The sequence below is a fragment of the Hyla sarda genome, chromosome 4 (assembly GCF_029499605.1).
Source record: "Hyla sarda isolate aHylSar1 chromosome 4, aHylSar1.hap1, whole genome shotgun sequence".
Taxonomy (NCBI): domain Eukaryota; kingdom Metazoa; phylum Chordata; class Amphibia; order Anura; family Hylidae; genus Hyla; species Hyla sarda.
In genome coordinates, this window is record NC_079192.1 from 132,035,561 (window position 1) to 132,061,985 (window position 26,425).

The following is a 26,425-nucleotide window of genomic DNA, read 5'->3' on the forward strand; positions in this document are numbered from 1 at the left end:
TATATATATATATATATATATACATGCGCTACCAGGGGGAATGTATATATATATATATATATATATATATATACATATACGCTTCCAGGGGACAAGACATATATAGCACAGCAGGGGGAAAGATATGTAGAAGCTGTGGGGGCCAGACATATACATTCTCCCCAGCGATTCTATATATCTTTCCCCACCGTAGCGCTTCTATTTGAAAACCCGCCGGGAGCCCTGAATGGCTCCTCATTACTGGCCATTCAAGACTCCCGGAAGGGAATTTAAAAATAAAAGTAAAAGTACACTGTATATGGCTGGGGAGGAGCATGCCGCCTGCTCCCCTGCCTAATAACTCTGTGCGATACAAAAAAAACAGATAAGGGTGACAGATAACTTCCCTGCGACAGAAAAAAAAAAAAGAGATGGGCGACAGATTAGTAAATCAGGGAGAAAAATACTCGGAGTAAACCTGAAATCACTCCAAGGTAAACACGCCATTCTTAGTAAATCAGGGCTATTGAGTTTTATATATATAGATAAGATGGTGCTGGGGCGGGGGGAAAAGGCACACTTACTAAGCCTAGATCTGCTGATTCCCCGCAGCTCCTGTTTACCTCCATCCAGTTGCCAGATCTATTCTCTTTTTCCTACTTCTGAGACGAGCAATTGGTGCAGTAACTGCCTGATTAATCATTCCCTGGCCACAGCAGTACCCCATCTTGGCCAGTGATTGGTTGTGCCAGCAGGTCCTGGAAGCTGGAAGAGGAGAGAAGATCGTGTGATCGGACAAAGGCAATCAGGAGCTGCTGGGGACAAGCAAGGGACTGGGGCTAGGTAAGTATGCCTTTCCCACCCCATCCCAACACCATATTATTTGTAAGACACATTAGAATACCCCATTAGGCTTTATTCATAAGTACAGTATCATGCGTATATTTGACGTGCAGGATTTTATGCTGCAGATTTCAATGTAAACTAAATAACTGAACACAGCTTCAAATCCTGTGTATCAAATGGACCCTTAAGGTTATGTTCACATGTCTACATGTAAAAAAAACTGTTTAATCTAACTTAATGGGGTTGTTATGGCAGCAAGCACATGGATTTCTGCAAGACCCATTCAGATGAATAGCACAGTCCAGAAATTTCTGTAACAAATCTGCTTAATGTGAACAGATCGTAAAAATTCTTCAACATGGTTAGCGTCAGGATAGAAGCTTATTTCTGCTCCACTTTGCAGAAGGACCCCGTAGGCTGCATAGGCCAGCCTATGGGGTTTATAGTAAAAACAGGTTGATATTATTTATAGAGCATCAACGTATTTGATAGCACAGTTAAAAGAGTGACTTATTTGATCCAGAAAACACTGCACCTAGTTAGATAAAATAGTCTTTGTTACAAGAGAGGCTTATTGAGCACATGTTTTTGTATGACACAGTCTGCTTGAGAGAAAAACTCTTGCTTCCATTTGTGCTTTACCACAAACCTTGTGATTTATGGATTACTATATATAATATTTTTAAAGGACACTAAAAGCATTACATCTACTTTGACAGAGACACCAAGACATTGAAATACTAAATAAATCATATTATAACCTGTGGGAACCACTTGAAAAAACATCATCTAAGGAGAATGGTTACAGCTCATTGGAACTCTATTAAGTATATGCTCAGTGAGAGCAGGGCTCGTGGAACAGCTAAAAGCTATGAATGAAAATATTGGCAAAGTATATGTTTGGAATAGCAGTCAGTTCAGTGCAATGTAAGTATGGATTGCACTGCCATTCTCCAGCACTCATAACATCTTCAGTAGACATTATGAATCTTATAAGAGACACTAGAGCAGCAATAGTTGTGAGTGGAGAATAAATCAAGTAAGCACCATTATCTGTATACATGCAATTATGTAAACTTGGACAGGGATTTAGCTGTTGAGGTTATATGAGTACCATCAGCAGTCTGCATAGATAAACACTTTCCAGACTGCATACTATTATAAATCTTTATAGAAAATAGAACAACCGCCAAGGTATAAAATGGGCATCGCTGTCAATCAAAACCAGAGACTTTGTAAACTCTGTGGGGCAGACTTATGTAGCATGGGGTTTCATATAGCAATCTAAAAATAGATTTTGGGAGCTATTCTCAACAAAATTAAAATGTGTACCTTTTCCTGGCCTTAGTAAAAATAAAAATTTTAGACCACATTCCTCCCAGCGAACCACAAGTGAAATTTGTATGCAATTTTGATGCATGCAATTATTTCAGATAATGCTAAATGTTTATACTGTTGTAGCTTATACAAATGCTATATACTGACTGACATCACAGTTTATGTCAAAAACTAAACTCCCCCTGTGTATGTGAAATCCATAACATGTTATGTCTGCAATGCTATCTCTTGTAATTGATTTGGGGTTATTAGCCTAATATTACAACATGAGAAAGCCAAAGGAACAAGCCCAGCTTACAATATTCCTTTTGAGGTCACAAGGACTGTATACCAGATAGCACAAACATGAATGCACTCCAGCATCAAGAGTGAGGCATAGGAGGCCCTACTTGGTCAGGCTGTGACTGGTTTACTACATGAGTCTCACAAGTAGGTGGCTTGCATCTTAAAGGAAACCAAGCATTTCATTTCACCATATAAGATTTTGCCATGGCAAAGCATTATCTATGGTAAAATCTTTGGGGGAAATACATCAATGTGTGTCTGTTTGCAGCCACCTCACAGCCTTTTTTTTTTGCAGTGTTTTTGGCTTTGCACAAAATTTTTGTCAATAAAATGTCAGGAAGGCAATGATAAATCTCATCCTTTATCCTCACCATCTCCGGGAATGTTTTTGGCCGCAGGAATGGTAAGGATATGAAGTTTGAAAGTCTCCCCCACTGCCCCATGAGTAGTCCCCTGGGCTGGAAGCTATACTTACCTAGTCCCATCGCTCCAGTTGTAGAGACGCCCCCTCGGCATGATTGACAGCCTGTGTCACTGCTCTGCTCCCTAAGCAAAGAGAGCAGAGCAGAGACACTGGCTGTCAATAACGCAGAGGGGGCGTCATCGGTTACTACGGTAAGAGCAGCAGGACTAGGTAAGTATAGCTCCCCATCCAGGGGACTACTTACAGGATGGCGGGGGAGACTTAAAAAGTTCATATCCTCACCATCCCTGGGGGCAGAAATGTACCCCGGGGATGGTGACGATGGAGATTTTACCATATATAACACGTTGCCAAGCGTTATATATGGTAGAATCTAATGCTTGTTTCCCTTTAATGCTTCCCTTGATGCTGCCTGGGAAAAACATGATGACGTAATTGAGCACATCCCATTGAGCACATCCCATCCCATAGAGAAGATAACTACGGGCCTATATAGAGGGGGTAATACAGAGGGAAAGCTAACTTTACAGTATATGCTACTAACAGGAGGCAAGGTAATTACAGGGGGCCCTATAATCAGGGGCAAGCTAACAATAGTGGGAAAGCTACCTACAAGGAGCAAGCTAACTACAGGGAGGGCCTTATATACAGGAGGAAAGCTACCTACAAGGAGCAAGCTAACTACAGGGAGGGCCTTATATACAGGAGGAAAGCTACCTACAAGGGACAAGCTAACTACAGGGGTCCTATTTATGGGGAGAAGGCTACCTACAGGGGGTCCTACCTAGAGGGGTAATCTGACTACAGGGGGAAGCTACCTACAGTGGGGTCCTAACTACATGGGGGTCCTCCATACAGTGGGCAAATTACCTACAGGGAAGGGTCCTACATCCGGGGAGCAAACTATCAACAGGAGAAAACTGAACAGGGGAAGATCGGTGTGCCCTGCTAAAAATATTTTACTTGCCGTCTCCCCTGAGCTGAAAAAGGTTAGGAAACACTGGTCTAAGGTATTATGTTAGATGAAACATAACTGTATAACTGCAACATATCTCACTATATATTCACAAAGTGGGATATATTGCTCTCCCTCAGGAGAAGGGCCCAGTGTGGTTTTGATTATGTAATTGTTCATATATGGACAGTTACTGTACATCATTGGAGCTTCCCTGGAGGAGTCAGTTAGTCTTCTCTTCCTGAGCTTCCTCAAAGGAGTGGTACTGCTGACAGCCAGCAAACACATATTTTATTGCAAAATGACGGGTGTCGGAGAAGAGAAAGGAGGTCCCTGAAACTCTGCCTCAGTAAGCTCCAATGATTTTGTCGATAAATGGACAGTGATGACACTGAGAATCCTAAGGTTTCTGTTAAATGGATGGCTGTGACAGATGCTATATGTTGGCATCCACCAACCAAATGCTGGTATGGTACCTGATTGATGGATCAGTTTTTACTAAGAAGACAATTTTTGGCCACCATCTGACAATGGACCCCTTTAGATATGCTCAGCTTGCATGCCTTGGCCAGAGGATTCCTGAGGATCCACAGTGACATCCAAATAAGTAATGCCGAAGTAGTCCATGACTGCAGAATATTGTCGTTTGGCAGTGTCTACAAGAATAGATACCATGGGGATCATGCTCGAGGTCAGTGGGGATAAAGATTAGCTGCATTAAAAACACCAGCTTGCATCCATCTTTATACAAACTGTGCCTCTACTCGAGAACCATCAAATTTTGTGAACCTGTAACCACCACACCTATAGTGCCTCATCGGTGCCTAGGTTTAAGTGCAACAAGTGTTTCTGATAAATTACTTGCTGTGCCATCTCCTCAGCTACACCAGCAGTCCACTAGGTAGGGGAAGTTAAAGATTAGGCATGAGCTGTTGTTACGCCGAGCGCTCCGGGTCCCTGCTCCTCCCCGAAGCGCTCGCGGCGTTTCTCTCCCTGCAGCGCCCCGGTCAGACCCGCTGACCGGGAGCGCTGCACTAACATGGCCGGCGGGGATGCGATTCGCATAGCGGGTCGCGCCCGCCCGCGAATCGCACCCCAGGTCACTTACCTGTCCCGGTCCCCGGCTGTCATGCTCTGGCGCGCGCGGCTCCGCTCTCTATGGCGCGCGCGCGCCAGCGCTCTGAGATTTAAAGGGCCAGTGCACCAATGATGGTGCCTGGCCCAATCACCCTGATTAGCTGCACCTGTTCCTTGCCCTACTTATGCTCACTTCCCCTGCACTCCCTTGCCGGATCTTGTTGCCTTGTGCCTTGTGAAAGCTTTACTGTGTTACCAATACTGTGTTCCAGACCTCCTGCTATCCCACCTTGACTACGAACCTTGCCGCCTGTCCCGACCTTCTGCTACGTCTGACCTTGCTCTTGTCTACTCCCTTGTACCGCGCCTATCTCAGCAGTCAGAGAGGTTGAGCCGTTGCCGGTGGATACGACCTGGTTGCTACCGCCGCTGCAAGACCATCCCGCTTTGCGGCGGGCTCTGGTGAAAACCAGTAGCAACTTAGAACCGGTCCACCGACACGGTCCACGCCAATCCCTCTCTGGCACAGAGGATCCACCTCCAGCCAGCCGAATCGTGACAGCTGTGCTTTAACCCCTTAAGGATGCAGGGTTTTTCCGTTTTTGCATTTAAATTTTTTCCTAATCACCTTCTAAAAATCATAACGCTTTTCATTTTGCACATAAAAATCCATATGATGGCTTATTTTTTGCGCCACCAATTCTACTTTGCAGTGACATTAGTCATTTTACCCAAAATTCCACGGCGAAACGGAAAAAAAATTCATTGAGCGACAAAATTGAAGAAAAAAATTCATTTTGTAAGGTTTGGGGGCGTTCGTTTCTATGCAGTGCATTTTTCAGTAAAAATAACAACTGATATTTATTCTGTCGGTCCATACAGTTAAAATGATACCCTACTTATATAGGTTGGATATTGTCGTACTTCGGAAAAATCATAACTACATGCAGGAAAATTTATATGTTAAAAATTCTCATCTTCTAACCCCTATAACTTTTTTATTTTTCTGCGTACGGGCCGGTATGAGGACTCACTTTTTGTGTTCTAAAGTTTATATCGGTACCATTTTTGTATTGATCTGACTTTTTGATCGCTTTTTATTCATATTTTTCATGATATAAAAAGTGACCAAAAATACGCTATTTTGGACCTTGGAATTTTTTTGTGCGTACGCCATTGACCGTGCGATTTAATTAACAATATATTTTTATATTTCGGACATTTCCACACGCGGCAATACCACATATGTTTATTTTTATTTTTATTTACACAGGTTTTTTTTATGGGAAAAGGGGAATGATTCAAACTTTTATTAGGGGAGGGGTTAAATGACCTTTATTAACTTTTTTTTTTCACTTTTTTTTTTTGCAGTGCTATAGCTCCCATAGGGACCTATAGCACTGCACACACTGATCTCTTATGCTGATCCCTGCAAAGCCATAGCTTTGCACAAATCAGTGAGACAGGGGCTCGATTGCTCAAGCCTGTAACTCAGGCTTGGAGCAATCAAACCCCGATCGGACGCCGCGGAGACAGGTAAGGGTACCTCCGCTTCCGTCCTAGCTGATTGGGACATCGCGATTTTATCGCAATGTCCCCATCAGCCCGACTGAGCTGCCGGGAAGCGGTTACTTTCACTTTCAGATGCGGCGGTCAACAGACGCGGCGGTCTGAAGGGTTAACAGCACGCGACACAACGATCGATGCCGCGCGCTTTTATCCCAGGGTCCCGGCTATGACTAACAGCCGGGACCAACCCGGTGTGATGTGGGGTCACGGCGTGACCCCGTTTTAAACACTGGGACCGGGCATTGGGCGTACAGGTATGACCTACGTCCTTAAGAGGTTATGTGGGCCGGTACGCGCCGGAACTCAGTACCGCGACTTCCAAAAATTGCTTTTGAGCGTACCACCACCTCTCTGTGCACCCAGAACGTGCTTTTAGCATACCGGAACTCAGGCCCGTCGCTACAGGACAGGCAAACCAAGCAATTGCTTGGGGCCCCGATCTGGCCCAGGGCCCCTGAGCAATGCTGGTGTTTGCCTGTCCTATCCTCCTGCGCTATCCCGGTTTGGCAGGCAGCTTGCCCTGTCGGCCTGCCGGGCCAGCAGTGCGAGAGCCTGCCTGGAGCGGGACGGGAGGCAGAGACTAAAGCCGCTGCCTCTGGCTTTTTGTTCCCGCCCCCGGCTCACCATCCGTGCGGCTCACGCTCAGTGACGTCTCGGTCCGAGTCCCAGAATTCAAGGGCCGGCGTTACGTCCTGACGCTGGCCCTAGAGCGTGACGTAATGACGTGCTATGCGCAGTGCGCGAACTGACAGTGGTTTCATTACTGCGAGCGGCGCTATTGCTGCCACCTCACTCTGCCAGTAAGTGTGAGTGTGAATGTGATTAAAGCAAGGTTCTGCCCTGTATTCCTAGGGGTACTGTTAGTAGTACCCCCAGATTAACCCCCCTACAGACGCAGTAGGCATCTGTATATAAAACACCTTCAATATAGTTGTTGTTGCCTCAGGGGAGGAGGGGAGTCAGCAAAAAAAAAAAAAAATTATAATAGAGTACCGCCACCTTAAAGCAGTGGGCATGAGGGAACAAAACTACGAAATACAACTATACCATAGCGATACATAAACAGTAACAGACACTTTTTTTTAGAACATGTTATGCGAAGGAAAGGTGGTATGGCTTACCTCCTTTACATGGGCATATGTTTTGGTGTTTTATGGACATTGCTGGGTACACTTATACAGACTGGACACTCTGAAAAACAGCCAGTAACACCAAGACTAAGAGACACATTTAACTGAAATCTGGTCAAAACAAACCCTTCTCAATGATAATCAGGATTATTTTCTTGGTCTTCAGGGACACCCTGTATTATTTTTATTTATGTGAGAATCTTTAAATTTACTGTAAAATAGGTTCTGTCCTTTTAAAAGGCATGTAATCTTTGTTTCACTTAACAGACATATTGTCTTGCAGAAGAGATATCTCTGACATAGGGGATTAGCTAGTAGCAGTGAATCATCACAGGTCTGGTCCTCCTTACACATTCCACAGTGTGCCACATAAGCAGGATGGCAGGTGGGGAGAGGTCCTTGAGATTACTACGGCTGTACTCTTTCCCAAGGTTTGGAGGTTTGATTTTGTGATGGCAATAATAACTATTGCCACTTTATTATAAATCAGCTATTTCATCGGCTCCAGTTATTTTGCAGACAGTTGTTTTGAAAACATATAATTATGATTCACCATTTGATACTTAGTTTCCATGTACAAAGCATAAAGCAATGCAATCTCTAACTGCAAAACTAGGTGGAAGTAAAGAATAACACAGCCAGGATTAGATGTGTAGTAAATAAATCCAAATTTGGCTTGTAAAATATCCAAGTAATGCAGCTACACTCTCACCTCTCAGACACGCCTGTGCCACGGACCCCTTGGCGGGCCGGCACCGCCCCGGCTTCCATGAACAAATCCAACCGAAGAAAATAGCTGTCCAGCTCAAGGTGATCCGATAAAACTTGCCTTTATTGAAAATTCACACATATTCCACAAGACATAGAAACTGAAAACTTCTGACACGTTTCAGCGCTTTGTCATAGAAAGATAGATTCTATGAATAAGCGCTGTACTACGTGAAACGCGTCAGCAGTTTCCTCTTTCTATGTCTTGTGGAATATATGTGAATTTTCAATAAAGGCAAGTTTTATTGGATCACCTTGAAATGGACAGCTATTTTCTTCAGTTAAATTTGGCTTGTAGGTATATTAACAGGAACTCTGAGGGGAATTTATCAATCTGTTTAGACTGCTTTTTGACCATTGAAGCTCAATACATGTTATACAGTCATGGCCGTAAATGTTGGCACCCCTGAAATTTTTCTAGAAAATGAAGTATTTCTCACAGAAAAGGATTGCAGTAACACATGTTTTGCGATACACATGTGTATTCCCTTTTTGTGTATTGGAACTAAACCAAAAAAGGGAGGAAAAAAAGCAAATTGGACATAATGTCACACCAAACTCCAAAAATGGGCTGGACAAAATTATTGGCACCCTTACCTTAATATTTGGTTGCACACCCTTTGGAAAAAATTACTGAAATCAGTCGCTTCCTATAACCATCAATAAGCTTCTTACACCTCTCGGACAGGATATGAGGATGGCACATAAGGATGGGGTATGAGGATAGCATATGAGGACAGTATATGAGGATGGTACATAAGGATGGGGTATGAGGACAGCATATGAGGACAGGATATGAGGTCGGGATATGAGGATGGGATATGAGAACAGGATATGAGGACGGGAATGAGGTCAGGATATGAGGACGGGACATGAGGTCAGGATATGAGGACGGGATATGAGGTCGGGATATGGGAACGGGATATGAGGATGGGATAAGAGGTCGAGATAGGAGGAGGGGATAGCAGGTCGGGATATGAGGATGGGATATGAGGACAGGATATGTAGTCAGGATATGAGGACAGGATATGAGATTGAGATATGAGGACGGGATATGGGGATGGGATATGGGGTTGGGATATGACAACAATATATGAGGATAGGACATGAAGTAAAAAGCTTCCTCCTTTGTTGGTTTTCCTCCCCAACAAGGATTAGGAAGGAAAAACCAGGCAACGCCAGGTACTTAGCTAGTTATTTAAAAAAAAAAAAAAAGGCATCTGAAAAAGGAAAGAAGAAATTTGATTGGTTGCTACACAGGTTTTGATACCCTCCTCCCCCCACACCTAATATCTATTCGACTTTGATGCTTTAAAGTTCATGCCGGTGAGTTGGTGATGCTTGATACTAATACTTGTTCTCTCAGGGACTGGTGTCTAAAGGGAAAGAAAGTGGACACCAGCTGCATGTTTATATGCTATACAATAGTGTTGTGCCTACTGAACCACACTGAGCAATGTGATAACATTAACTTTCTTGGCTGAGACTTTCTAACCCTATAAGCGTCGCCCAGTTCTGTTTAAAATCTAGTCAGTAAAAAAAACAAAAAAAAACACTTTCTTACTTTTCTCACTTCCGGACATTATGAATCCTAAAATGGTAACATTAAAAAGTACAACTTCTCATAAAAACATATGCCTACATTGACACAAGAATACAAAAGTAATGGCGATGATGGAAAAACAAAAAAATAGCTTGGGCATTACAGATATGTTTACACGTCCGGAACGTCCATGTGGACATCCTGCAGATTGCGGGCACCGGCATTACATGCCGGCACTAGGACCGCACAGGAATTCGCCTTCTCATAGACAACAATGCATTCCGTGCAGATTCTGCAGAAAAAATGGACAGGTTCATTCTTTCTGCGGACAGAGAAATTGGAATTTCCACACCAGATACATCTGTAGCGGAAAATAAGCATTGTGCACAATGCAACAGAATCCCAGACTCTGCTGCTGTGTAATCTCCAGTGGAATACCGAAGTGCGGAATTCCGCACAGACGTGTAAATATGGCCTTAGGTCCACAAAGCATGCAAGGGGGAAGGGCAACAATTAGGCATAACCATCAAACAGATAAGGTTTTGCCAGTAAGCAGCAGGATTTTTTTTTTTTGGACTTGCTGTATGGTTTTTGTGCACTTTGGCACAGTTTTTGTTGTGGAAGTGTGCCAATAATCATTCCAAAAATAGCTTGGAAAAAAAAAAAATTTCATATCTGAGAGTTTTTAGAAGCTGGTATCTTAGATGGTATTTTATACACATGGGGGAGATTTATGAAAACCTGTGTAGTGGAAGAGTGGTACAGTGGCCCATAGCAACCAATCAGCTTGCTTCTTTTGTTTTTAAAGAGGCCTATGAAAAATTAAAGAAGCAATCTTTCTCTACACTGGTTTTGATAAATCTACCCCATGGTTTTGTCCATGTAAATGTTGACATGGAAAAAGATGCCTAAAAAACTCCTCATAAAATGCCATAGAAAACACACAATTTCCATTTCGCATTGACTTCAATGGGAAGGGTTAAAAAAAAAATTGGTTTCCAAAAAACATCCCCCCGAAAAGCTTCATGAAAAACCACATCAAAATGATTCAGGCATCTTATAGCCTGTGTAAAGCTAGGATTCCACTGAGGTTTTTGTCTCAGAAAAAAACACAAGAAAAACTGACAATGATTTTCCCTGTGTTTTGGCGGTTTTTCTGGCATTTTTACCTTTGTGTTGAAATTGCATTTTTGGCCCATTTGGCCTGTAGGCGTTTTTTTATTTTGTTGGATACTAAAACAAATGTAAAAAATAAAAATGATGCAGTAGGGATGGAAACAATTGTAAGGAACAAAATTTAAATAACAACAGGGATCAATTTATGTCAGGGACATAAAAATATAGCAAAAAATAATAAAAATATCTAAAGGAGCCATGTAATTGTAAAAATATTTTTTTAATTAATTTTGTGAAACTTTATTAAAAATGTATTTTAAATATGTGTTTTGTAAAGTGTGTGTAATTTTTACTATTTTAAAATGTTATTCTCTTTATTTTAGATATTATTTTGGTACTACTACTACTCCCAGCATGGAACAGATTGTTCAATGCTGGAAGCTGTAGTACCTGCACTATGGATAGATCACCCTGGGTGCCACTCTTGACACCCATTGCGATCATCCTTTATATTTCTGAGATGCAGAGCGGCTCTCTGCAGGGCTCCACATCTCTGCTCTCTATGGCCGGCCAGTGATGTGAATAGAAATTCGGGAGAAGCTGGCATCATGGCCACACTTTTCTGCTTCCCTGCCCGGCACTGTACTCCTCTGTCATGTGAAGTTCTCTTCACATCACAGATTCATATATGCCGCTGAGAGTTGTGATTGGCTGGCAACATCTGGCCAATCATCGCTCTGAGCGGAAAATATGAATCTGTGATGTGAAGAGCCTGCTTCTCCATATTATAAAGGACAATCACAACAGGTGTCAGGAGTGACACCTGCTGCGATCTGTCTATTAGTGCAGGTACTACAGCTCCCAGCATGGAACAGTCTCCTCCATGCTGGGAGTAGGAGTAGTACCTAAATAATGTCAAACATGAAGAGAATAAAGTTTAAAAGTAGGAAAAATCGCATATACCTTATAAAACACATACTGACAATACATTATTAATAAAATGTTTCACAAAATTAATTAAAAAAATATATTATTTTTACAATTACATTGCCCCTTTATCCATTTTTAATATTGCCGGCTACATTTTTATGTCCCTGCCTGCTCACATAAATTGGTCCTTGATTGAAAATTTATAAAAATTTGGCTATAAAAAATATAAATTTTGTTCCCTACAATTTTTCCATCCCTACTGTATCTTTTTTTTTTAAATGGTAACCTATGAAATAAAAATAAAAAAGCTAACTTCATCCCTTTTTTGGATCGCTAAAGTAAAAAAAAGAATTAAAAACACCCGCAAAAATGCCATTGTTAATACCCACATGGCTTTTTTTTGTGTTTTTTCACTCCCATAGACTTCTAAGGGAGAAAAACACTAGTTTCAAAAGAGGTCTTTTTTTTTAAACTGCCAGGGAGCACAAAATAGCTGAAAAATACCACAAGTAGAGATGAGTGAATTGAAGCTGACGAACCTGAATTTGTTACAAATTTAATGAAATATTGCACAAATCGCTTCATTAAACCCCATTCACTGCAGTCCAGGCTCATAGGCATCTACAATGGCGGATCTCCATGTCAGTACATGGGGCACGGAATCCAAGTAGAGGAGGACGGCACAGGATCAGGTGCGCCATGCTCGAGGATCAGGTAGATCCAATGATAGAAAGAAAGAATCCCGGCACTGGCGTCTTAGATGCAGGTAAAGGTTTATTTACACGTATGCACGTTACAAGACGCGTTTCGGCAATAATAGCCTTTCTCAATCATATACAAACTGAAGTGAACAGTGTGCTTTTATACGTAATGTCCGGCGGTTATGGACTGCAGCTGGCTTAAATGGTGATTGACAGGTCCTGCTGACGTCAGATGAATGTGTCTTTAGTGGGTGGATGAGAACGCCGCACATCAACATCGTATATTCGTAGAACGTGGAGAAGGCCGGTAAACCAAAACATAAACAAATACACGTGGGGCAACATGAGGTAAGGAAGGGAGAGACAAGGGAAAAAGGTAAACAAAATAACGAAAATAATGCATAGACTATGTTATGGGATCGCTAGATTCCGTGGACTCACAAAATTACAAAATTAGTCTAAATTTCCAACAGGGTCACGTACATTTATCTAGGAAGAATAAAGGAGCAATTAGAAAATATATACAAAATATGTACAAGTTATGCAAAAAATCGAAATCATTCGAGAAACAGTTGAAGTGATTTCACTAGATTGATCTGGTTACAATAGGAAACTTGTCAATTCGTAATCTCTAAACGTAAAACGCTTCTCTCTGCCTAAGTAGCCTTTTGATATCACCACCCCCCCCACCCCCGCGGGGTGATGTGACTTCCTCTAAGACCTGGAATTTAAGTTGTGAAATGTTATGGCCGTGTTTCTTGAAATGGTAGGGAATTGGAAAAATTGTATTTTCGCACCTGATGGAAGATTTGTGGCGATTTATGCGATCGCCAACACTTCGAATTGTCTCGCCGATATAAAGCAGACCACAAGGGCATTTGATGCTATAAATTATGTTCTCGCTTTTACAGGTAAAGAAATCTTTGATTGTGATCGGTTTGCCTGTATGAGGGTGATATAGGATAATGATAATATGACTGCACTGTGCGCATTTTAGACATGGATATGTGCCTTGTTTTTAACTTTTAAGAAATTGTTGTTTCGGGATTTTCTTGTTTGTACCTACATCAGCTTTTATCAATTTATCTTTTCAATTCGGGGGTCTCTTATTACAGATTAATGGTGGAGTTTGAAATTCTGAGATTTGTGGAAAGCTTCTATGTAGTATTGGCCAGTGTTCTCTTATGATGCAATCTATTTTTGACTGTAGAGGATGGTATGTTCTAACAAAAGGTATTCTTTTCGTGTTCATTTGTGTTTGTGTTTGTTTGGGAATTTTTGATACAAGTTAAGCAAAAAATCGAAATCATTCGAAAAACTGTTGAAGTGATTTCATTAGATTGATCTGGTTACAATAGGAAACTTGTCAATTCGGTTCAATAGTGTTCAATGGGGCAAGGAACGCTGGGAAGGCAGGAAGGCAAGGTGGGAAGGGAAGTAGGCGGGATGACCCTGAATCACATGCAGGATGCAGCAGCCAGTCACCCCTGTGATGAGCCCTATATATATTCGGCAGCCATTTTGTGGCTCGTCATTTCATTCATTACACTGCATACAGATAGGACAGACATCGCTGTGGGTGTTACACAGAAAAGCTCATTCCAGCAGCATTTCACATCCTAGTCACATCAGCGTTCTGGTGGACAGAGAGCAGTGTTTTTTTCACTGAAAAGGATTTTTGCTGCAGCCATTAACCTCCCAGTTACTTTCTTCAGCATTGTATTACAGAGAGGGGCAGATAGCTGTGTGTGTTGCCTCATACACTTCAACAAGCTGCCTTAACTTCATAAACCTTAGCAGAGGAGGCAGGAATAATTTTTCAGCACAACTGTGTGTCTTTGTTCCACAACAAATCATCTGCTGGTTATATTAGTCTGTAGACGGTATAATACCCAGTAGTCCATTCCTAATAGTCTTTGACAGAGTCAAATTTTGTGTTTAACACAGAGCTTTTTTGTGCTGCAGCACTGTTGTATTCTGCTGGTGTGCAAAAATACTTTTTTTTAAAGCGTACTGTACCACATTTTTCTGCCCTCATAAGTGCATACCACATACGTACATCTAAGTAGTGTACTATTTTATCTGTCAAGGGCCTACATACTGTGAAAGGACAGCCAAAAGTAATCATCGGCTGCTGTTTTACTCAAATAATTTTTGAAGCGTACAGTAGCGCATTTCTCTGCTCTCATAAGTGCATACCACATACCTACATCTAAGTAGTGTACTATTTTGTACCTGTTAATCTTTCAGGGGCCTAGATACTGTGAAAGTTCAGGCAAAAGTAATCACCAGCTGGTGTTTTACTCAAATAATTTTTGAAGCATACAGTAGCGCATTTTTCTGCCTTCATAAGTGCATACCACAGGGGCGTGGCCACAGTGACTTCAAAGCGGCAAAAATATGACAATTCAAGTCAGATTGAGCTCAAACTTTCCTAGGGGGCTTAAGAAGGTATAAAGAATGACCCCACCGACTATGAGCTGAATCGGTACTAGCACAAAGACACCGCTATTCACTCACCGGGCAAATGGGGGAAAACAGAGCTCCAGCCTAACAGTGCTGCAGAAAGTGGTGCCGAAACTACCCTGAAAGACAGTGGAGGTCAGTAACAGAAATAAGGAGCACAAATATCACTATTATTGCAGGGCTTACTGACCTTGAACTAGCTACATCAGATACAGCTACTGAAGTTAAAAACATGCTGCTAAACCAGATCCAGAAAGATACAAAGACTAAAGTAGCGGAGATTAATAAAAGTGTTGACGTCTTGGGAGCACGGGTCGACCCCACTGAAAAAAAGATGGGAAAATAGATTGGCAGATGCTCAATACTTTCTGTGCGACGAGGTGGAGTCCCTTAGAGCAAAAGTCATTGACTTAGAAGACAGACACAGACGTAACAATCTAAAATTCAGGGGTGTTCCGTAAAAAATCACTAACTCTGAAATAGTACCTTACTTACAGACCATGTTAAAGAGTCTAATTCCAGAATGCTCAGACATCAAGCTTACTATAGACAGAGCACATAGGCTGCCCAATCCAAAAAACCTGCCGGACTCAGTTACGAGAGATATAATTGCGAGACTCTTGTTCTTCCATACAAAGGAAACATTTTTAGCGGCAAGCAGAAAAGTTGGATCCCTCCCGGAACCATACAAAGGAATAACAATATTCATAAACTTATCCCCATCTACTCTAGCGGCAAGGAGAAACTTTTTCCCTGTAACCACAGCGTTGAGAAAAAATGGCTTCAATTGCTGATTCAGATAAAAAAAATCATATGACATGTTATTTAAACACCTGTCAAAGTTTCCTGAATCACATTCTGACCTACTAAAAAGTCTTCACACATGGATGCAGGACCCTGTAAGAAAGAAAAAGAAAGGTTTAAAAATGTTTTATATTTACTTTAACGAAGACAAATGGTTAAATAAAATTCAGGTATGACTAGTTGGGAATCAGACATGGGGAAGACTTTCTCTGAGTCCAAGTGGTTGATTTCCTTTAAAATAATTTTAAAAAAGCAACGGTATGCACAAACTTATGGGAACACCATTGTAAACTTGTAAATAGATGGTGTTACACGCCCAAAAAACTATCCTTAATTTTTCCTCACTTATCACCTTTGTGTTGGAGAGAGTGTGGAGAACAGGGCTCCTTAAAACACATTTTTCTCACATGTCCCAACATAATACATTTTATTACAGAAGTTAACAACATGATCTTGAAACTGACCCCTCAAGGTCCACAACTTAAAGATGAACTATTCCTTTTGCTCCTAGGACTAGAAGAATTCCCCAAAAATGTTCAAATTCCCATTGTACACATGTCTAACATTTAGAGTACTACTGGCCTCTAAATGGAAATCCAAATAGGTTCCGCACATCAAGGAGTTGATAAATACTTTGTTAACCCCTTAAGGACGCAGGACGTAAATGTACGTCCTGGTGCGGTGGTACTTAACGCACCAGGACGTACATTTACGTCCTGGGCATAACCGCGGGCATCGGAGCGATGCCCGTGTCATGCGCGGCTGATCCCGGCTGCTGATCGCAGCCAGGGACCCGCCGGCAATGGCCGACGCCCGCGATCTCGCGGGCGTCCACCATTAACCCCTCAGGTGCCGGGATCAATACAGATCCCGGCATCTGCGGCAGTACGCGATTTGAATGAATGATCGGATCGCCCGCAGCGCTGCTGCGGGGATCCGATCATTCAGAACGCCGCACGGAGGTCCCCTCTCCTTCCTCCGTCCGGCTCCCGGCGTCTCCTGCTCTGGTCTGTGATCGAGCAGACCAGAGCAGAAGATCACCGAAAACACTGATCTGTTCTATGTCCTATACATAGAACAGATCAGTATTAGCAATCATGGTATTGCTATGAATAGTCCCCTATGGGGACTATTCAAGTGTAAAAAAAAAATGTAAAAAAAATGTAAAAGTTAAAATAAAAAAAAGTGAAAAATCCCCTTCCCCAATAAAAAAGTAAAACGTCCGTTTTTTCCTATTTTACCCCCAAAAAGCGTAAATTTTTTCTATAGACATATTTGCTATCGCCGCGTGCGTAAATGGCCAAACTATTAAAATAAAATGTTAATGATCCCGTACGGTGAACGGCGTGAATGAAAAAAAAAAAAGTCTAAAATTCCTACTTTTTTTAATACATTTTATTTAAAAAAGTTATAAAAAATTTATTAAAAGTTTTTTATATGCAAATGTGGTATCAAAAAAAAGTACAGATCATGGCGCAAAAAATGAGCCCCCATACCACCGCTTATATGGAAAAATAAAAAAGTTAGAGGTCATCAAAATAAAGGGATCATAAACGTACTAATTTGGTTAAAAAGTTTGTGATTTTTTTTAAGCGCAACAATAATAGAAAAGTATGTAAGAATGGGTATCATTTTAATTGTATTGACCCTCATAATAAAGAACACACATCATTTTTACCATAAATTGTACGGTGTGAAAACGAAACCTTCCAAAATTAGCAAAATTGCATTTTTGGGTTTTAATTTCCCCACAAAAATAGTGTTTTTTGGTTGCGCCATACATTTTATGATATAATGAGTTATGTCATTACAAATGACAACTGGTCGCGCAAAAAACAAGCCCTCATACTAGTCTGTGGGTGACAATATAAAAGAGTTATGATTTTTAGAAGGCGAGGAGGAAAAAATGAAAACGTAAAAATGAAATTGTCTTACTCCTTAAGGCCAAAATGGGCTGAGTCCTTAAGGGGTTAAAGGGGTATTCCAGGAAAAAACTTTTTTATATATATCAACTGGCTCCAGAAAGTTAAACAGATTTGTAAATTACGTCTATTAAAAAATCTTAATCCTTTCAGTACTTATGAGCTTCTGAAGTTAAGGTTGTTCTTTTCTGCCTAAGTGCTCTCTGATGACACGTGTCTCGGGAAACGCCCAGTTTAGAAGAAGTTTGCTATGGGGATTTGCTTCTAAACTGGGCGTTTCCCGAGACACGTGTCATCAGAGCACACTTAGACAGAAAAGAACAACCTTATAGGGGTACTCCGGTGCTTACACATCTTATCCCCTATCCAAAGGATAGGGGATAAGATGCCTGATCGCGGGAGTCCCGCAGCTGGGGACGCCTGGGATCATGCACGGGGCACCCCGTTTGTAATCAGTCCCCGGAGCGTGTTCGTTCCGGGTCTGATTACAGGCGACCACAGGGCCGGCGGCGTGTGACGTCACGCCTCCGCCCCCGTGTGATGTCACGCTCCGCCCCTCAATGCAAGCTTACGGGAGGGGGCGTGATAGCTATTGGTGGGAAGATCAGCTACTTGGCAGTGTGGCAGTTTTTCACCAAGCATCCGGAGGAGGTTCACATAGCCACATGCATGAGATGTCAGCAGAAGGTGAAGCATGGCCAGGGTCCCTATGTTGGCACCACGGCCCTGCATCAACAAATGCTTTGCCACCATAAAGTGGCCTGGGAGAACCGTGGCTTTGATTTAGTGGTCCAGTCTGCTGCATCACCCAGTGGCACACCGCTCCCTCCACCTCAGCCGAAGGGAGCTGTGTGTCATACCCTCCTTCTGTCACTCCAGATGTTCCTGCTTCTCCTACTTCTAGTCAGCCATTCCACCAACAATCCATCGGCGTAACCATGGCACAGAAGCTGAATGTGCTCCTGTCCAAGTTGCTGGTGCTGCAGTCCCTCCCTTTTCAAGTGGTGGACTCTGCACCTTTCAGAGAACTGATGTCTTCTCCCGAGCCGAGGTGGAGAGTGCCAAGCCGTCATTTCTTTGCGAAGAAGGCAGTACCAGCCCTGCAACATGTTGTGGAAGAGAAGGTAGTCAAGTCCTTGAGCCTGTCGGTGAGTACCAAAGTGCACGGCAGCATCGACGTCTGGAGTTGTAACTATGGTCAGGGACAATACATGTCCTTTACGGCTCACTGGGTGAATGTGGTTCCTGCACAGCCACAACACCAACTTGGACAGGTCACTCCACTTCCTCCTCCATGCTCTCAGGCCGTGTGTCCTGTAACAGTGTGCGACTCCACCTCCTCATCCTCCACTGTGTCCTCAGCCTCCACTGCCCAGACAAGTCTCAGTGGCCCTTCAGCATACCATGTGTGCAGGGCACGGTGGTGTCACGCTGTTCTTCACATGGTTTGCCTTGGCAAAAAGAGTCACACAGGGGAGGAACTGCTAAAGAAATCAGAGCATGGCTCACTCCACGAAAACTGGGAACCATGGTGACTGAGGATGGCGAGACAGAGGACCTAGACACATCATGGCAGTATGCAGGGAGTCCCTCCGAGTCACTTGCACAAATGGCACAATGCATGCTCACTTGCTTGCGTAGTGACAGCCAAATTGTCACCATTCGGCAGTGGGATGACTTCTGGATCTCCACCTCATTGGACCCTTGCTACCGCCATAAAATAGGGCCTTTTTTACACCCACTGACATGGAGGACAAAGTGACCTACTACAGAGGCATCCTATGTAGTCAGTTGGCCGATACCTATCGGTGCCAGCGTCATCCTCTCGTAGGTCTGAAGCTGGGGGCCCCCTGCGCTCACCTTCCACTTCCATTGCTGCTGGGGAGGGGTGGGGTGGCAGGAGCAGTATCAGCTCCATCAGCAGCAAAGTGTTCTACACCCCTATTGAGGCTCTGTGTAGTCCAGAAATAGCTGTTTTTAATATAGATTTGCCACAAATAGATACGTATCGAACCAAATTTTTTCAAAAAACTCGGCGAATCAGCCGAATCAAATTTTTCAAAAGTTTGCTCATCTCTAACTACAAGGATTAAAAACCCACCAAACTGAAAGACGGCAAGTGGACATGGCATTTTGCAGTTCCCTATTGACTAGCAGCTAACATTTGGCCATGGCGTTTTTCACTGAAAAAAAGCCATGCGGCAGAATGGGCATTTTTATGGGCGTTTTTGCCTGAAAAACCTTAGTGGAATTTTAGCCTGAATATCCTTTTTTTGTTGCAATTGTTTATTATTTGTTATTTTGTAATGTCTGATTTGTCTTTACATGTATCCCCTGTATTGTAAAATGCTGTAAAATATATAAGTGCCAAATAAAAATGATTATATTTTTATTATGGCCGACACAGCCAACATTCCAATATTAACACTTATATCAGAATGCTTTCTGTAAGATATTCTCTAGGGTAGTTCTAAAAAGTACAGTTAAGTTCATGTGCCAACATACCTATACATATATATATATATATATATATATATATATATATATATATATATATATATATATATAGCTATTGGAAATCCCCACCCCCCCCCCCCAAAAAAAAAAATGGAGTGAGATGAAACGTTGCTGCTTTGCACATATTTTTTGATGGAATAAAGCTTACTTTTTTCACTTTATTGGAGTGCTGCTTGGATTTCCAATTTTTGGGATCTGTGGGAGACTCAAAGGGGTTCTCCGGTGCTTACACATCTTATCCCCTATCCGAAGGATAGGGGATAAGATGCCTGATCGCGGGAGTCCCGCAGCTGGGGACGCCCGTGATCATGCACGGGGCACCCCGTTTGTAATCAGTCCCCGGAGCGTGTTCGCTCCGGGTCTGATTACCGGCGACCACAGGGCTGGCGGCGTGTCACGTCACGCCTCCGCCCCTGTGTGACGTCACGCTCCGCCCCTCAATGCAAGCCAACGAGAGGGGGCATGATAGCTATCACACCCCCTCCTTTGGATAAGATGTGTAAGCACCGGAGAACCCCTTTAAAGGAGTACTCTGGTGCAGAGTATTCCTGCTCCGTCCTGCCCGGGCTGCAAAAAAAATGAAAATAAACCATCTCTCTCCTTCCTGGGTTCCTGCGGAGCGCCACTACAGCTGATCGGTCCTCCGGTCCATCCTCTTCATACTTCCGGTTGTAACGAAACGTCACATGGCGCTCAGCCTATCGCCGGCCGCAGCGATGTTCTACCTCGGCCGGCGATAGGCTGAGCGCCATGTGACGCTTCGTTACACATGGAAGTATGAAGAGGATGAACCGGAGGACCGATCAGCTGTAGTGGCGCTCCGCAGGAACCCAGGAAGGAGAGAGATGGTTTATTTTCATTTTTTTTGCAGCCCGGGCAGGACGGAGCAGGAATACTCTGCACCAGAGTACTCCTTTAAGGACCTGGGGGGACATTTATCATTGGCTTCACACCACTTCAATGTTCTAAATGTCCCTAAAAATTTTGCGCAATTGCATTTTTTGTCGATTTTTTCCCTGCAATTTTTGGTAGAACATCTTTCAAAGTTGTCTACTAGTTGGTGCACCATATCCCACTTTTTGCAGTGGAGCTGTATTTATTATTTGCGCAAATTAAATTTAGAACAGTTTTTTTTCCGCAAAGCCTACATTTTTTGTGCAAACCTACACCACCTAATAGGACACGTACAAAAATGTCAGGTTTTTATTCTTTTTTGGACTTTAGCGATCCAAAAAAGTGATGGAGATACCTTTTTTAATAAAATTTTGTAGGGTACCATAAAAAAAAAAAAAGATACAGTAGTGAAGAAAAAAATTGTATCTAACAAATTTTATCATTTTTATAACAAAATTTTTATTAATTTTTAAAACAGGGATGAATTTATGTGGGCGGGTGGGGACCTAAAAATATAGCCGACAATAATAAAAATGTAGTGTGTGTGTGTTTTTCACTTTTTTTCTTTATTTGTTAAATTTTTTTAGGTAGTACTACTACTCCCAGTATATGTACACATATTCACATTTCCCGCAGAGAGCTGTGATTGGCCAGATGGTTCCAGCCAATCACAACTCTGTGGGATAAAAGAATATGTGTGTATATATAGGTCAGTGCAGGGGACCATAGAAGAGCGTCCGGCCGCATCTTTACATTATACAGGAGGATCACAGCGGGTATCAGAAGTGATATCCACTGTGATCTTTCCTTAAAGGGGTACTCCGGCGCTTAGACATCTTATCCCCTATCCAAAAGATAGGGGATAAGATGCCTGATCACGGGGGTCCCGCCGCTGGGGGCCCCCGTGATCTTGCACGCCGCACCCCGTTTAAAATCAGTCCCCGGAGCGTGTTCGCTCCAGGTCTGATTACTGTCAACGTCACGCTCAGCCACCCTCAATGCAAGCCTATGGGAGGGGGCATGACGGCTGTCACACGGGGCGGAGCCTTGATGTCAGGACACTCCGGCCCTGTGATCGACAGTAATCAGACCCCGAACAAACACGTTCCGGGAACTGATTTTAAATGGGGTGCGGCGTACAAGATCACGGGGGTCCCCAGCAGTGGGACCCCCGCAATAAGGCATCTTATCCCCTATCCTTTGTATGGGGGACAAGATGTCTAAGCGCCGAAGTACCCCTTTAAATGCAAGTACTACTACTCCCAACATGGAGCACACTCTGCTCAATGCTGGGAGCTGTAGTATCTGCATTAATAGGCAGATAGCAGCGGGTGTCAGAAGTTACACTCTCTGCGATCTGTCTATTTATGCAGATACTACAGCTCCCAGCATGGAGCAGAGTGTGCTCCATGTTGGGAGTAGTACCTGCAGGTAAGAACAGATCACAACGGGTATCACTACTGACCTGACACCCGATGCGATCGTCCTGTCTATAGCAGAGATGGAGCTGCTTTTTCCTGCACTCCGCATCTCTGCACTATACTACGACCGGCCACTCACTCACTCATTCATTTATATTTCCCTCAGAGCGGTGATTGGCTGCAACCATCCAGCCAATCACCACTCTGGGCGGAAAATATAAATGAGTGATGTTCTATTCACATCACTGGCCGGAGTGTAGTGCAGAGATGCGAGCGCTGTATAGAGCCGCTCCGCATCTCTGCTATATTATCGACGATCGCATCGGGTGTTACGACTGACACCAGGGGCGATATGTCTATTTGTACAGGTACTACTACTCCCATCATGGAGCAGTCTGTTCCATGCTGGGAGTAGTAGTACTACATAAAAAACTAGAGAAAAAAATATATACCGTAAATTTCGTCAAATAAAAATAGTTTCCATCACTACTGCATCCTTTATTTTTTTTTATTTTTTTTGGTACCCAACAAATTTTGGGTACCCAAAAAAACTGCCAAGGTTCAATTTCCACACAAACGGAAAAAACACCAGAAAAACGGCAGAAAAAACGCCAGACGCAGGAAACTGCACTGGCGTTTTTTTCAGACGTTTTTTCATGTGTTTTTTTTTTCAACCCAAAAAACGCAGGACAAAAAAAAAACAAGTAGAAACTTAGCCTAAGGTTAAACAGTGTCATACATCTGGTCATCACACCGCAAGTATACATCAGGGAACACTCCCAATATACACGTCAGATATATGCGATAGTATAAAACTAGTCTAGCCAGGTGAACTCAGAATTGGAATGATTCTTTTGTACCACTATTGGACGGTCTGTCCTACTCTTTACGCCAGTGGTATTCAACCTGCGGACCTCCACACGTTGCAAAACTACAACTCCCAGCATGCCCGGACAGCCGTTGGCTGTCCGGGCATGCTGGGAGTTGTAGTTTTGCAACATCTGGAGGTCCGCAGGTTGAAGACCCCTGCTTTAGGCCCTCCCTATATGTGTGTATAGAAAGGGTTAAGGCCTCCTTACAAGTGACTGGTGTGTCACACTGGGTGTCTGCATCTGGAACCACTTCACAGGGAATTTCTCTCAGGAACATTTGGGGAATTTTAGAAGGACTTGACTTTCTGAGGAGCAAGGAGGCAGTATGCATGGGAGGGGGCTGCAGCCATCACACAGGTAGGTAGGCTGTGTCCCTCCCTGGGTTTGTAGTCTGCACCTGGTGTAATCTGGGTGGCTGTGCATTTCCTCACAACTTGCAGACCTATAGGAAGTGGCTGGGGATTGTCTGGTACAGCACTAGGAAATAGTCCCCAGGTGTAGGTGTCTGGGGGAGGGGCTGTGCAGGGTTAATGAGGGACATGATGAGGGGACACTGCACAGGGGAGGCCAATCTCTGCTGATAAGAGCAGGTGACGTGCCCCATTGCGCCCCCTGCTGGTGGAAGTGCAGCTAGTGCCTTCAGCTACGGGACACAGAGGTAAGAGGTGACCTGCGCTACTACTACTGTATGTGTGATGGTGGGGGATACAGTACACGCTGCCCTCACAGCAGTGACTGGACAGTATATACAAGTTGCTAGGAATAATGGGGACAGTGATATGAATGTGGGGTCCGGGTCTGGCCACATTCACATGTCATTTGCCCCCAGCAGAGGACCACATGAGGCGCGTACTAAAATGGAGGAAATGTGCTGCAAAAATCCTTACACTGCACTGTAGCACTTTACAGCAGGCCTTGTAGTCATTGGCATAGGATGTGTGTGGAGCTGCATGTGGGGAATGGGTGTATCCAAGGGACACAAATGATTGTGCTGAGAATAACAGTGCAAGTATTATTCGGGGGAGGGGAGAGATTTACCAAAACCTGTGCAGAGGAATTGGGGTGCAGTTGCCCATGGCAACCTATCAGATTGCTTCTTTAGGGTGCGTTCACACGCTCTTTGTTTTTGTGGGTTTTCCGCAGCGTATTTGAAAGGGGCGGGCTCTCCTCGGCTGTCCATAGCAGATTGTCCGCGGCGGAATTTACGTAATTTCCGCTGCGGACAATCTGCTATGGACAGCCGAGAGAGCCCGCCCCTTTCAAATACGCTGCAGAAAACCCGCTAATACAAAGAGCGTGTTAACGCACCTTCAATTTTTAAAAAGGCCTCTGAAAGAGAAAAAGTAAAAAAAACAATCTGGTTGCTTTGGGCAACTGCACCACTTTTCCTATGCACAGGTTTTGATAAATATTCTTAAGTTTTTTTCTGTTTTTTGCTGTAAGTGTTTAATAGATACATAGGCAGCTATAAGAAAACATAAGGCAACATTACTTAAGTTTGTTTCCATAAAATTCCTTTGCTTTTTATTTTTTTATTTTTTTAAAGCCACATAGAAAAGCATTGTGCTCTGCGCTATTCTGCACATCGAGAAAAAGAGAAAAAAATAGATATTTTACTTTAGCTCCATCCATCATAAATTAGTATGCAGGGTACAGGGTAACATAACACTGCATGACATCAAGGTTGTCCCTATTTTGTGTCCTTATTAGCTCTTATTGTTTCCTATTTGTATGTGTCTGGTTTTTAAAACAAACAGTGCAGCTTTGTTTTTGTTTTTTTGTTGTTTTTTATGCAAACTTTGAAAGCTGAAAATACCTTTATAGAATAGATCCATTTTTAAGATGGATCTCGGTAATAAAAAAATAAATAAAAAAGTGTCCAACACTGTGGTGTGAAAAGTGCGCCTAGTTCTTAATCTGCACGGTATGTAAACATTTTGGTCATAATTTACCAAAACCGGTATGGTAAACCGCATAAGTGTATTTCTTACACCTGGGGCTGGGTTCCCATTACGTTTTTTCCCATACGGGAGCGCATACGGCAGGAGGGAGCTGAAACCTCGCGCTCCCGTATGCCTTTCTATGTGCTCCAGTATGTAATCCATTTCACTGAGCCGGCCGGAGTGAAATGTTCGGTCCGGTCGGCTCATTTTTGCACCGTATGCGCTTTTACAACCGGACCTAAAACCGTGGTTGACCACAGTTTTAGGTCCGGGGGAAAAGCGCATGCAGCGCAAAAATGAGCCGACTGGACCAAACATTTCACTCCGACCGGCTCATTGAAATGAATTACATACGGGAGCGTGAGGTTTCAGTTCCCCCCCCTGCCGTATGCTCTCCCGTATGGGGAAAACGTAATGGGAACCCAGCCTTAACCCCCTTAAGGACGCAGCCCTTTTTCACCTTAAGGACTGAGCCCTTTTTCGCAATTATGACCACCGTCACTTTACAAATTAATAACGCGAAAACGCTTTTACCGAATATTCTGATTCTGAGATTGTTTTTTTTCGTGACCTATTCTACTTTTTTTTGGTGGTAAATTTTCGGCGTTAATTGCATCCTTTTTTGGTGAAAAATCCCCAAATTTCATGAAAATTTTGAAAATTTTGCATTTTTCTAACTTTGAAGCTCTCTAATTGTAAGGAAAATGGATATTCCAAATACATTTTATTTTTCTTCGCAAACACAATGAGGGACATTTATCAATGTTTGCTTATGTATTCTTTTTTTTAGTAATTTTTTCCTTACTTTTTTTTTGCTTATCTGTGACGTATTTATCAACTGGTTTCAGCCTGTTGATAATTTTCTTCCACGTAAGCAATTTTTCCTTTTTTACTTTGGTAGTAGCTTTTTCTGCTCCATGTTTGA

General features: G+C 43.0%; 1 protein-coding gene and 1 long non-coding RNA gene across 8 annotated transcripts in view; one reads left to right on the top strand and one right to left on the bottom strand.

Moving 5' to 3' along the window:
• Positions 1 to 13,108: 13,108 nt before the first annotated feature.
• On the bottom strand, positions 13,109 to 23,895 carry LOC130368464 (uncharacterized). Its single transcript, XR_008892476.1, has 4 exons — positions 23,765 to 23,895; positions 15,961 to 16,024; positions 15,182 to 15,241; positions 13,109 to 13,150 (listed from the first exon to the last, which is right to left on the bottom strand). It is a non-coding gene; the product is annotated as an uncharacterized LOC130368464 (long non-coding RNA).
• The window catches only part of BNC1 (basonuclin 1), a 212,186-nt gene continuing 209,559 nt past the window's right edge, over positions 23,799 to 26,425 (top strand). For 6 of the 7 annotated variants that reach the window (XR_008892475.1, XM_056572151.1, XM_056572150.1 and 3 more), the window contains exon 1: positions 24,080 to 24,215. The gene's annotated coding sequence lies outside the window, so the exon portion shown is untranslated. Of the gene's footprint in view, positions 23,915 to 24,079; positions 24,216 to 26,425 lie in introns of those variants that run through there. The other variant, XM_056572153.1, reaches the window with a different exon arrangement.